Source organism: Ascaphus truei, chromosome 7 (assembly GCF_040206685.1).
Source record: "Ascaphus truei isolate aAscTru1 chromosome 7, aAscTru1.hap1, whole genome shotgun sequence".
NCBI classification, from domain to species: Eukaryota; Metazoa; Chordata; class Amphibia; order Anura; family Ascaphidae; genus Ascaphus; species Ascaphus truei.
In genome coordinates this window covers 80,171,230-80,185,236 of record NC_134489.1, presented here as the reverse complement: position 1 = coordinate 80,185,236, position 14,007 = coordinate 80,171,230, and positions in this window count along the sequence as shown.

The following is a 14,007-nucleotide window of genomic DNA, read 5'->3' as shown; positions in this document are numbered from 1 at the left end:
TGGCTTCTGAAAAGAAACTTTAGCTGTACATGGTTAATGTATTATTCTGAATACACGGCTGTTAGATTACACATGTTGATACAGAAAGCATGTAGATATTTGCTTTGATAATAATAGTTCTGGATTGCTCTAAATCTGATTTACAGCTATGTGGCAATTGAATGGTTGTTATCGTATCCATTTAATTTTACTTATTTCCTTTGGAAAATGCAATAGCCCAGGTTTTGCCGGAACTCAAAACTCTGTGGTAAGGACAACTGCACAGCAAGGTTAAGTGCATTCTTGTCTTCAGTAACAATAATTACCTTTAAATAAAAAAAAGCTGTTTTCAGATTTGACAGTTAATTTACTAATGAATATGTGCACTTAATTTATAATAAAGTAATATTGACCAGAAATAATTCAGCACTGATACTCATCTGGAATTATTTTATTGTTCAAGTCTTCTATTAAATAAATTGGAAAGTATTAATTTTGCAAGACGAGATTGTCAGAGACTGCTGCATAAACTAGATTCATGTCAGCACTAAATTTAATTATTGATCGCAATACAATAGTGCTGAGAATATCAATCCCCAAACAGTTTCCAGTAACTATCAGCAGATTCCAAATATAGAGCTAAAGCAAAAGTGTGATTGCAAATGACTACATTTTTAATAAATATTTCATTAATAATTTCAAAATTCAATTTATCATTCTATATGGTCCTGTTATGATTTTTAAAGTATGGACACATAATTAATATTATAGGAGTCTTGTATGCTGTTTATACAATTTATTCTACATATTCTTCATCTTCCTTCTCACTTCTGAAGTGTCAAAGTACTTCAAATGCAGAATTAACTAGCCTTAGAAACTGCTGAGGTGGTCCTGTTATGACTTACAATATGAATTCCTCATCATTAACATGCTAGGAGTCTTGAATACTGTTTACACAATTATTCTACATTGGGTACAGTGCTTATATGTTGCCACATATTTTTAATCATGATAAACACATTGTTTTCCAAGAAATAAACATAAAAACACTATGTGTAGCTTTTATTATAAAAACAATAACAGCAGTAAATACAATACACGGCATTGCTATATAGATAAGCTCAGCTCTGTTGGTACTCCCCCAAATATTTTTTTTAGCATTAATTATAGGTCTAATTTGCTGTAAATTGCTTAACAAAGGATTTAAGTTTACATGCAGGTACCCTTCTCAGTCACTAATAGATTCATAGAAATTTGAATCAACAACCTTAGTCCCATTCATTTGAATAGAGCGGAAACCCTTGTGCAACACAGGGGCAATAGCTTCACGGCATAATGAATATGGTAGGTTATATCATCTCTTCTGGGTTAATAGGACATATGGTACTTGGCCACTCATGGTCAAAGACACCTAGTTGACAATGTTGTGCCATGTGCAATTTTGGACAAGTAATTGAACACAGCCCTCCAGAACAACAGTATTTGCATCCTATAGCGCACTCTATTGGCATAGGAATGTTCCTGAGCACCCTCTGGTAAAATAAAAGTAACGAAGTAAGTTGTTCCAGACTTAAAGGTACAAAGTAATCAGAATTACTGTTCCATAAATAAAATGGGGACACTCCTAAAACTACCTAATAGTGTGTGGATAATAAATAAATGTTAAAGCAGCAATCTGCCCAACTCCCCCCCCCCCCCCCCACCAATTAAATTTTTTAACCTTATCTAAACCAGGGGGGCATTCAGAGCTGATCGATACCTCTCCTCCCCCCACTTCACTTTTCGCATTATACAGTAGATGAGATTCAAAAATCCTGTGTCCATTAAGTTCAACCTATGTTAAATTCCGACGATGGAGATGCTCATAATATATTTGTATTTACAATATATTGATCCAAAGGAAGGCAAACAAAAAACCCCAGTGAAACATAATCCGATGTCTTGTAAGGGGAAATATTAATTCCTTCCTGACTCCCATAATATGATATCTCTAGTATCAACATCCTTCTCATTTTTACATATTTCTAAAAGGATGCCTAACCTTTATTTGAAGATATCTATTGTATGTGCCATTACACAGTCCATTGGTAATAGATTCCACATTGTAACTGCCCTTACTGTAAAGAACCATTTCCTTTGTTCCTGGTGAAATATCCTTTCCTCCACCCTTAATGGCTGTCCCAGTGTTTTTGTACTGTCGTTGGGATGAATAGTTATTTTCAAATGTTCTTGTATTGACTATGAATATATTTGTAGACAGTTATCAATCATATCCCCTCTTAGATGCCTCTGTTCTAATGTAAACACATAAAAATTAGCTATCCTTTCCTCTTAAATCATGTTTCCCTTCTCTTTACTAATTTGGTAGCTCTTCTCTGTACAAGTCCATAATGTCTTTTTGTATGGAGTGGTCTTCAAAACTGTACTTCATATTCAAGGTTTGGTCTTACTAAGGATTTATACAGTGGCAACATTGTGTTGTCTTTCCTTTATTATTTTTGTTTATTTGTAAAGTGTCGACAAAGTCCTTCTGTAGAGAAATTAAATCCTGCTCTGATTTCACTACCTTACATAATTTAGTGTCATCGGCAAAGATGGAGACTTTGCGCTCTACGATAATTACATTGATATTTGTAAGATTTTTTGTGGCACTTTTGACCAAAAAAAAAAGAAGTCTAATATAGCCACGCGATCATGAATAGAAAGTTGTAACATCTTCTCCTGATGACACTGAAACTTTCTATAGGCCATGAGAGTGAACTCTGATATTGGAGCTACTTTGCGTCAGCCAGTTCGTCTCTCAGGAACCAGGGTTGAGGTAAGATTTAAAAAAAATTATGTGCAAACAGAGGTGATTGCTGTGCTACAGCTCCTACTGCTCCTACTGCTGCTACTGCTCCTGCTGCAAAAAAATACAGAAAATGTACATAAACTAAAAATAGTATCATTGATTTTGCTAAAGTATTTTGTTTCTATAGTTCAGGCCATTGCTGGGTTGACGTGTTCCAGACATGATAAAGACACACTAACTGCATTAACATAGCAATACAAAAGTACAAATTCATATTTCATAAAATCAGTCTTCTCACGCAGTATATTAATATATGATCACCCTTGAAAGGCAATTCTGATTTTTAAGTGAAAGCTAATACTTGTTGAAATAAGAATACAAACCATGCAGTTTTAGTGGTTGCAAGAGCAAGAGGGTGTATGAGTGGTTCAAGAGGTTTGCTCATGGAAAAGGAAATGCTTTTGTAATCGGTATATTGAGTTTCACACAATGTAATGGCACTAGACTATTCTTAAAATTACATTTACTAGAAATGTGGATATTGAATTTGTAGTGTTATTTTTTACAACAGCAGGCTCACACCATTAAAATTACAAATATCAATTTTAATAAGTCTAAAAGATCTCCAGCTTTAAGATTTTCACAAAATAGACGTCTAAAGCAATAGGGTTAATAAATAATAATTAACTCATACTTCGCCATTAACGAGAAAACAAGTAACATTTTAATGTTTTATAACACATTCACAATTAAAAATAATACAACTTTCCTTACAATAACATTGACTGATTGGGTGGGTGGCTGGGTGATTGACTGACTGACTGGGTGAGTGAATGAGTGAGTGACTGACTGAGTGGTTGACTGGTTGGGTGGGTGACTGCCCGGGTGGGTGGGTGACTGCCTGAGTGGGTGGGTGACCCCAATACATTTTAAAAAGACACCGATCACCCCAATACATATACAAAAGACACCCACCACCCCAATACATATAAAATTCAGACTTACCTTGGGGATGGTGTCGGAAGGTAGGCAGTGGGTGTGGAGGGGGGGCAGTGAGCACAGGGGCAGTGGATGTGGACGGGGGGCAGTAGATGTGGAGGGGGGGCAGTGGAACCCAGGCCATGAGACCACCATACCAGTTTCCCCCAAACATCTCCCCTCCCCCGCTCAAACAGCCGCTAAGAGGTGGCAGCAGTAACCGGGGGAGCGCTGGGAGAGAACCACCTGAGGAGAGCGGGAAGCCGCCAGGCTTTGTCTTCACTCCCCCGGCCCATCTCCAAACCTGCCAGGGCAACCACAGGGAAATGTGTGCCTACCTCCCACCCCAGGCAAAAGCCACGGAGACAGGGGGAGGCCATTCCCCTCCACCCCCCCGAGCCTACCTCCCACCCTGGGCAGCAGCCGTGGGGATCACGGGCAGAGGGGGAGCACCAGGGATCATCTCCTCACCTCAGGCAGCAGCAGTGGGCAGAAGGTGGCAGAAGTGGGCAGAAGCGGGCAGAAGAGGGCAGCAGCGGACAGAAGGCGGCAACAGGCTTGAGGCGGGAAATCTGCCTGCACTCTATGCAGGCACCAGAAGTACTGGACTGCTTGAGGGCGCACCGAGGAGGGAGGAGGGAATGCCAGGAAAGCCTTCGCTGGCCGCAGAGCATGTTGGCATCTCAGCGGAGCCCCTGGGACTGCTCCATGGAGCCCCAGGGTTCCGCGGAACCCTGGTTGAGAAACACTGCTTTAAATATAGAGGTTTACTTGCATTTTCAGATTTTTGCTTGCGCCAGGCAATCTGTACAATATTTTATGACAATTAAATATTTCTAAATGAATTTAATTACATTCATACCTTCTTTAACCCTTTAACTACCAGAGTGATTTGAACCGCTAGGCCTTCTCAATGTGAAAGGGATTATATATATATATATATTTTGCTTTTAAACTTATAACTATCCAGAGAATCAAATTTAAGCACTGTACTTTACAACATCCTAGTAATTATTCAAACATCATTTATATATAATACTAAATTGTGTGAAAGAATATGGAAGTGTTGGGTTGTTTTTTTTTGGACAGGTAAGCCAGTAATTATTTTTGTTAAAATATTTCCTTGTTACAAACAATAATTAAAAAAGAATACTGATAAATGTTTCAAATAAGTAAGTTGAGAAATATGAAGGATGATTGGTAGATTCGTTTATGATTAGATTTTTATTGGTTTGGTTAGGAATACTGGCTACAGAGCACTGTCTGTGCAAACAGAAGATGCCTAATCTAAATGTAAACATATTTACAACTAAACGTGTACAAAGCCCTTATGTCAAGACTTGTTAGATCCATAGAACAGAGACTCAATTACTGACAAAACAAGTGTCAGCATTTACTCTGTAATTTTCCGCAGGGAATTAAACCAACTATTAAAGCTGCAGTCACATTAGGCAAAATATATTGGATTTATAAAGCTGCATTTCATCTTAAATTTACCTACTTTATTTTTAAAACAGATAGTTTATACTAAATAAATACTTCAGTTTTTTTCCCTGTTTTTCTACTTTATGCCTTTTTTTTATAGTTTTTTTTTTTTTAATTCTCTGCATCCATTGATTGCCATGGGAACCAGTGATGCAACCATGCAGCTTGAGTTGATAGAAAGGGTTAGGAACATCTCTCTTCCCAATAGTCTGGAATGAATCCCCTTGGAAGCACGCACACGTCACTGGAGCGCATTATAATATTCATATGCGTTCCACTGATGGCCTCAAAGAACAGGCAGCCATTTTATTTCACCAAAACTCTGTTTATTTTGTAATCAGCCCACGGGCAACGGATCAATCTGCAGCTTACAGTAGGTGATCACATTTCCATGAAAGTAGAAAGCTTGCTGAATTGATTAAATAATAAAAAAAAACTAAGCCGTAGGAACTGCTCATTTAGTAACCTGAAAGAAATCATAAATGTGAAAAATTCCTTCCCATTTTTTTTTCATTTTATTTGAGTTTCAGGTGTGAAATTGTTTTGAAGTTTAGACTTCAAAGTTTAACTGTACCACTTTCAGTATAATATGTAAGTGGAGATGCCCTCCATATAGATTTTGCTTAGGATTTACCTAGCAGAGGAAATAATGTACTGCAATTGTAAAGTTGAGGTGATTGCAGTTGAGTTATAGAAAATCTGACGGGTTGACATTTTTAAAGCATTCCTACAAGATGGAAAACGACTTTATTACTGGCGACTACAATCCAAATGTGGGATTTAAAAAAATTAACTGTACAATTAGGGTTACATCTACATATTTTTAGATAATCTGTGACTACACGTAACACCATATTGGTTAATGATTTGAATATACCCATGGCAAAGTTATATTTGACCAAAATTTGTGAAATGTATCTTTATTCGTTTTTCTCTTTTTGAAGGTTTTTTCTACCTAGTTCTACATTGGAGCATGGGGAGAAGGTATAGTACAATGGTAATGGAACATTTACACCAATAAATCTGTAGATATAGATACTGTACTTACTGTCCTTTATGCCGCTGATGAGCAAGCAAGTTTGTGGTGCTGGGACAGTGCCTGCCGCAATGTGACCCCTTGCAGCATAAATCCTTTGGTAACATGACCCCCGTTCATGACAGCGGCACCATAGACATTAAGGCTTTCTACATCTGTATTAGGAGTGGTGCAGTAGGTGTTAGCATTTTTATTTAATGATGTATTTTGTTGGCTACCGGTTTTAATTTATGTGTTGCCTAGTAGTTGTATTAATTAATTGTTGTGTTGGTAACTGCTTTTATGTATTGAATGTATTGTTTGGCTAGTGGTATGATTTATGTAATTGATTGCCTAGTGGTTTTAATTATTTTATTGACTGCCTAGTGATTTTATTTATTTAATTGATTGGCTAGTGATTTTATTTAGGTAATTGCTTGGTTGGCTAGTATTGTATTGTATGTCTTTATTTATATAGCGCCATTAATATACATAGCGCTTAGTGCTTTTAATTTTTGTTTCTGGGGGTTTAGGTGCTTGTTGTATATATTTAATTATTGTGTATTTTGGACATTCATGCTTTTGTATTAGGGTGACCATTGACTGCTATAGTAGCTTATCGTGCCCATATTGTATGGGTTTGATGTACTACTATGCCAATCAATGGGTACAGGGTGGGTATAGTAGGTCCGGGGGGAGGAGCTGTTTAGGCCTTCCAGGTGGGTAGTGAGGGATGGTGGGTTAACCCCTTAATTACTATAGCGGTTATAACCGCGAAGGGGTTAGGGGCCATTAGATTGTATTTTTTAATGTATTCTTGCTGGCATCGGAGGACATGGCCCTGCAGTATGCCGACAAGGACGCCCTTCATGATGGCAGGGGTAAGTAGAAAGGTTTTTATTTTCTTTAGTTATGCTGCCTGGCTAATGTTTTGTTTAATAATGGGCAAATGATCTATTATCCAAATCTGGATAATTAGTTTGCACAAAAATACAGAGGTAAATTAGAATTTTCACAGGTTGTGTTAGGACCTGCATAGTTGTCATGCCGTGACCTGGCTGAAGGCTTATAACGCTTTGGCCAAAAAGTTTAACTACACTGGCGACAACCTTTAGTCTAAATCGGCTAGATCCGCGATTTTAAGATTATCCCGGTTATGTGCGGTTTTGTGTCGTTTTTGCCCGGAGTGAACTGCGTTATTTTCGCGCTCGTGATATTAGCATTTTATTCTCGCTGTCTGCAATACCGCAATGCCGAGTAAAAACTCAGGGGGGCATTTGCGAGCTGTTGTCTTGGAAGTCTAATACCTTCGCGGTTCAACCTATGTCAGTACACAGTCTGTGTGTGCACACGCAGTAATTATAAATTTGCATATTTAAAGTATACATGCATTTGCGGTGCTGTGCTGCTGTACAGTATGTCTCGTTTGAAAATTGTTGAAACGCATAGGCGTGTACAGTACTGTAACAGTGTCACATTTCTGCATACAGTATACAGCGCTCTCCCCTCACTCAGGATAATTAACTGCACTGCAGGGTTATTCAACTTCTTATCTTCTGTGCAATGCAGTACATCTCTCCCACACCATTCCTTCGAACTTATGTCTGGTTTCAATCACATTCCTGCTTGACAGCAGAAATTTACTGCACATGTGCCTGTAACTTCGTCCACCACTGCTTGCTTGCCTGAGTGAGTGACCAAAAAAAAAAATTAAGAATTTTTTTTTTTTTGTAATTTTTTTATTTTTATTTTCTCCACAAGCCTGCAAAAACCATCTTACTGTAGCTTTTATCTGCGACCTTGTGCGTTTGACGGCACATGGTTGATTTGTGTACTTTTTACGTACTCTATTTGGGGGTGTATTATTATGATGAACTGCCTTTTGAAATTAAAGTATGTATTTAGCTTTGAACTTCATGCGGCTGTCTGTAATTTTTGGAATCTTGCCATTGTGTTTTGAATCCGTCCATAGCCGAGCTTCAAAGCCTCACTGCGCTTGCGTGTAATCCTTGTTCAGATGGGAGCTATTTAGCTGCTTAGCTGCTTACTGAGCATGAGTCACCCAATCCCCCCCTCTCCACAGAGTCATTCGACAGACACCTGCACAGAATCATTCATTTTCTGAAGTTAGTCATTGTGTTTTTAATCCGTGCCTAGCCGAGCGTCAATCGCCTCACTGCGCCTGCGTGTACTCTAAGCCTCTTTGAGATGGAGCTAGCTGCTTACTGCGCATGTGTCACCCAACACCCCCCCCCTCCACAGAGTCGTTAATTTTCTGAATCTTGCCATTGTGTTCTTAATCCATCCATAGCCGAGCTACAAAGCCTCACTGCGCCTGTGTGTGATCTTTTTTTCAGAGGGGAGCTATTTAGCTGCTTAGCTGCTTACTGCGCATGAGTCACCCAACCCCCCCCCCTCTCCACAGAGTCGTTAATTTTCTGAATCTTGCCATTGTGTTCTTAATCCGTCCATAGCCGAGCTACAGTACAGTACAAAGCCTCACTGCGCCTGTGTGTAATTCTCTTTGAGACGGGAGCTTTGAGGCTTTGTTTACGGCAACGTTTTGGAAAATCCATTCTCGAATTTGATTTACACAGAGCATCACCTTGATATTATAATAATAATAATAGCATGTTTTTGTATAGCGCTGTTAGTTACAGTATACTTAGCGCTTTCCAGAGACATTTTTCAGGCACAGGTCCCTCCCTGTCCCGTGGAGCTCACAATCTACTGTATGTTTTTGGTGCCTGAGGCACAGGGAAATACAGTGACTTGCTTTTTATGTACTGTATTTGGGGGTTGTATATGGGGGTTTATTGATCAAATTATTATGATGAACTACCTTTTGAAATTACTGTACTCTACTCTACAGTATGTAATTTCTTTGAACTGCAGCACAACTAGTCCTTCATCCCTCCCCCACGCACACACAAACTCTTTTCGACAGACACCTCCACAGAGTCATTCATTTTCTGAAGTTAGTCATTGTGTTTTTAACCCGTCCCTAGCCGAGCGTCAATCGCCTCACTGCGCCTGCGTGTACTCTAAGCCTCTTTGAGATGGGAGCTAGCTGCTTACTGCGCATGAGTCACCCAACCCCACCCCCCTCTCCACAGAGTCATTCGACAGACACCTCCACAGAGTCATTCATTTTCTGAAGTTAGTCATTGTGTTTTTAATCCGTCCCTAGCCGAGCGTCAATCGCCTCACTGCGCCTGCGTGTACTCTAAGCCTCTTTGAGATGGGAGCTAGCTGATTACTGCACATGACTCACCCAACCCCCCAACCCTTTCAGGCTTTGTTTATGGTAACGCTTTGGAAAATCCCTTCTCGAATTTGAAATATAAATCTGATTTGCACAGCATTGTGATGAATTGAGAGTAAAAAAAAACATTAACTGATTCAAGTTGTTTGGACATTCATTCTTATACTGTGGGGGTGGGGGAGGGGTGGTTGTCAATGATTATGATTACCAGGAATGTGAATAAATATTTATTTTATTTCATCAGGAACAAAAAAATACAAATATAAAAATAATCATGAATAATACATAATGCAGTCTTTATTAAGTTCTTCTGGCAGATTGAAATTGGATAAACATTTAGAAAACATTTGTAAAACATGGAGAAACATGAATTATGCACATTTATAAGAATAGTATGTAATAATATATATACACTGTAATGTGTAATATATGTATACTGTGTATATATATATATATATATATATATATATATATATATATATATATATATATATATATATATATATATATATATATATATATAGCAACTGTAAATATTACTGTATGTTCACTTGTATGTCTTAGACAGGTCTGCAACCCTGTCTTTCCCCATTATCGCCCAGCATACAGCGCTTCCACTGCAGCAAGGGATTCTGGGAAATGACATGCAAATGAACACTCAGTGCCACCTTTTGTCTCAAGCTCGTATTACACAAGCAAATCCTCAAGTCAATGCATGCTGTTTTAAACACAGCTTTTAGACAGAGGCTGGGATGAGATGCAAAGCCATTGAACCCACTCACAGACATGTTTCAACCTTGATGGGTATCATCAGTGTGAGGTTGGTCTTAATGGTTAAGCGGGTTTGAGACTAGACTAGGTAATCACCACTATTATTAAGGTTATGGTGGGTAAAAAAAGTGACAAAACCCTCCACAGTAAAGCATAAAGCAACTGTAAATATTACTGTATGTTCACTTGCATGTCTTAGACAGGTCTGCAACCCTGTCTTTACCCATTATCACCCAGCATGCAGCGCTTCCACTGCATCAAGGGATTCTGGGAAATGACATGCAAATGAGCACTCAGTGTGTGTGTGTATATATATACAGTATACTGTACATAGTAATATTATTTTTTCCGTCGTTATCTTTTTCCTCATTCCGTGTACAGTACAGTAGTTCATTGAGAGAGGAGAGGTTTTGTGTACATCAATACTGCTATTTATATACTGTACATTTGACTGTACAAACAGATTAGACTGGACACAACACCCCACTTCCCCAGGCCACCTTTTTTTCCCTGAAACGACAAGAAAACAAAAAATTAGTGCAGTTACTGTATGTGCGTACTGTATTATGGCATTGTGTGATATGTAGTACTACTTTAGATGGCTGGTGCTGCTTTCTCTGAAATGAAAAAAAATGACCAGTTAGTAGGCAGTTACTGTACTACTGTCAAACTAGTCTACTGTATACTGGAACTACTGTACTGTATACTCTGACTACTGTTAAATACAACTGTATGTAACCTGATGGCTGGTGCTGTTCTCTCTGTAAAGAAAAAACTAACTACTGTACTGTATACTCTGACTATTGGGAAAGAAAAAATCTGTGCCATACTTACCTGTATCACACTGTACTTACAATACTACTGCACAGTACTACTTTCCTGATGCTTGCCCATTACGCGCGATCACAATGGGCAACACAGTCGCAATATGGTCTATATATTTATTGCAGCGTTCCACGGTGAGTACATCGTTCCAAAAACTCATTATGCCTTTCAACAACTCGTCCTTTTTGGAGGGTTTAAACTTTCCGGATATGAACCTTCAGCTGATGCCAGACCATTTCGATCGGATTGAAGTCTGGCGATCTGTCATTGGAAAAAAAGGACAATTAGTTTAAGAGATACAGTACACAGTAAAAAACAGTTGGGGAAAAAATGAGACACGGTCTACTGCACTTGCTCCGCTGGCGTCTTCACCCAGTTGATACCGTGCTCAAGGATATGCGCTGTTGACGCGGTGTGCTTCGGATCGTTGTCCTGGTAGAAGCGGTGACCATTGGGGAACTTTCGTGTGATATATTGCACTATCTCAGGGACAATGTTGTCTTGGAAGAAAGCTTTATTCATTATTCCTATAGCAAGAAAAAAAACTGCACAATAGTACAGTACAGTGCATACAGTAAGGTTACACTAGTAAAGTACAGTGCATAAGGCTAAATTATATTTGATATATTTTACCTTCAAAGATGATAATGCATCCTGGTCCACGCCTAGAGATGGCACCCCACACATGCAGCTTCACGGGGTGTTTTGGCCGCGGCTTCAAAGATATGTGGCCTTTTTTGTGGAATGCAAAGCTTGCAAATCTCTCCAGCGATACAGTAGACTCATCAGTGAAGATGCAATCCTAGAAAGTCTCCCCACTGTCGATCCATGCCTGGCCTGGACCACTCTTTTGATTTTGTTTGCGTCCCATATCATGGGGTACGCTCTGTAATGACAATGAATAAATAATTTTAGCGGTACAGTACAGTTTCCTAAACAACACTTTTGTGTCCAGTACTAACCTCACACGTCCATATTTCCACCCAATGCTGCGTCTCATCTTCTTTATGCTGGTCTTGGATAAAGTCAGATTGTGCTTTTCCTGCAGAGTGTATTTGACCCTTAATGCACTCTTCTCATCATTCTCCTCACTTATTTTGTCCACCAGAAGAGTTGTCTCCCTACAATGTAAAGAAAATATATTGTTTTATTAATATGCAGCAATATAAAAATTATATATAAATATAAATATACAAAATATATATACTGTTGTAATATAAATATAAATATACAAAATATATATACTGGTGTAATATAAATATAAATATACAAAATATATATACTGTTGTAATATAAATATAAATATACAAAATATATACTGTACTGATATAAATATAAATATACAAAATATATATACTGTACTGATATAAATATAAATATACAAAATATATATACTGTACTGATATAAATATAAATATACAAAATATATATACTGTACTGATATAAATATAAATATAAAATATATATACTGTACTAATATAAATATACAAAATATATACTGTATACTGTACTGATATAAATATAAATATACAAAATATATATACTGTACTGATATAAATATAAATATACAAAATATATATAATGTACTGATATAAATATAAATATACAAAATATATATACTGTAGTGATATGAATATAAATATACAATATATATATACTGTACTGATATAAATATAAATATACAAAATATATATACTGTTGTAATATAAATCAACAGAAATAACAAAAATATTAGATTTAAATAAAAATTAATTTTATTTTTAAGTTGTATGAATATACTTACGCGTTAGTTACCCTTGGTGCCCTTTTGCGGTCTCTGTTTTTTCCGTGTGCATGATAGCTCACGGTGGTTGCTGGCACAACGATGCCAGAAGTAACTAGCCAGCGTTGAATAGCAGCAATTCGGTGTCCGCTCGTGTACATCTCCTTAATTCGCATGCTGAGCTCCTTGGAAATCTTTTTAACAGGCATTGCTGCGAGTAGAAAGAAATACAAACACAACAATGTATATTCAATGTTTAGTCGATGTGTATTCAATGTGCAGTGAATCCACAAAATGGATGGTGTATTTATACGTTAATGACTCACATTAGAGTACGCCCACTTTCAGCACCTGTACCTCGCCGCCATGCATATAAGGTTACACACTTTGCATAGCCCACAGATCAGATGATCTTAATCTGAACTTGCCCTTGTCCAGATACTGTACTGCATTGTGCCACCTGCTTCCATGGAGCAACCCCAATTCTACGGATGCAGGAACCCACTCGCCTCTGCCGTGCCTGTCAAGCAGAAAAAGCGAAAGGCAGTTGCCGTTTCCACACCAAGGCAAAAGCGACAGGCTAAGGCCAATAAAGAAAACCTTCTGCTGACCCCAAAGGCTAAGGGTTTTCATAGATGTCAGCCTTTTTATGTCAAGAAGATATACGGTGATGTACTCTTGAAGCAAAACGATTGGCAGCCAACCCATCGAACCCGCAGACCACTTCCTCACATACACTTCGACGACTCTGCCGCCGCTGTCCCGGAAATCTTCAGCCCGTTTTCTCCACCCCTCGTCCTTGATGCTGCCGCCGCCCTCCCGGAAACCCACAGGCCATCTTCTCCAGTTCTATCCGACCGCGCTGCCTCTGAAATCCACGGGTCACTTTCTCCTTTGCTCTTAGACGACTCTGCTTCTCGCCCGGAAATCCAAAGGTCACTTTCTCCATCCCTCTTCGACGATGCTGCCGCTTCTCCTCTACCGGATATCCACAGGTCACCTCCTCCACTCTTCTTCGACGTCGCTGCCGCTTCTCTCCATGGAACTCCCATCTCATCCTCCGTTGCACCCATCCACCCAGATGTTCACACGCCATGCACAAGAAGCAGCTCGTTAGACCGGATGGAGAAGATAGA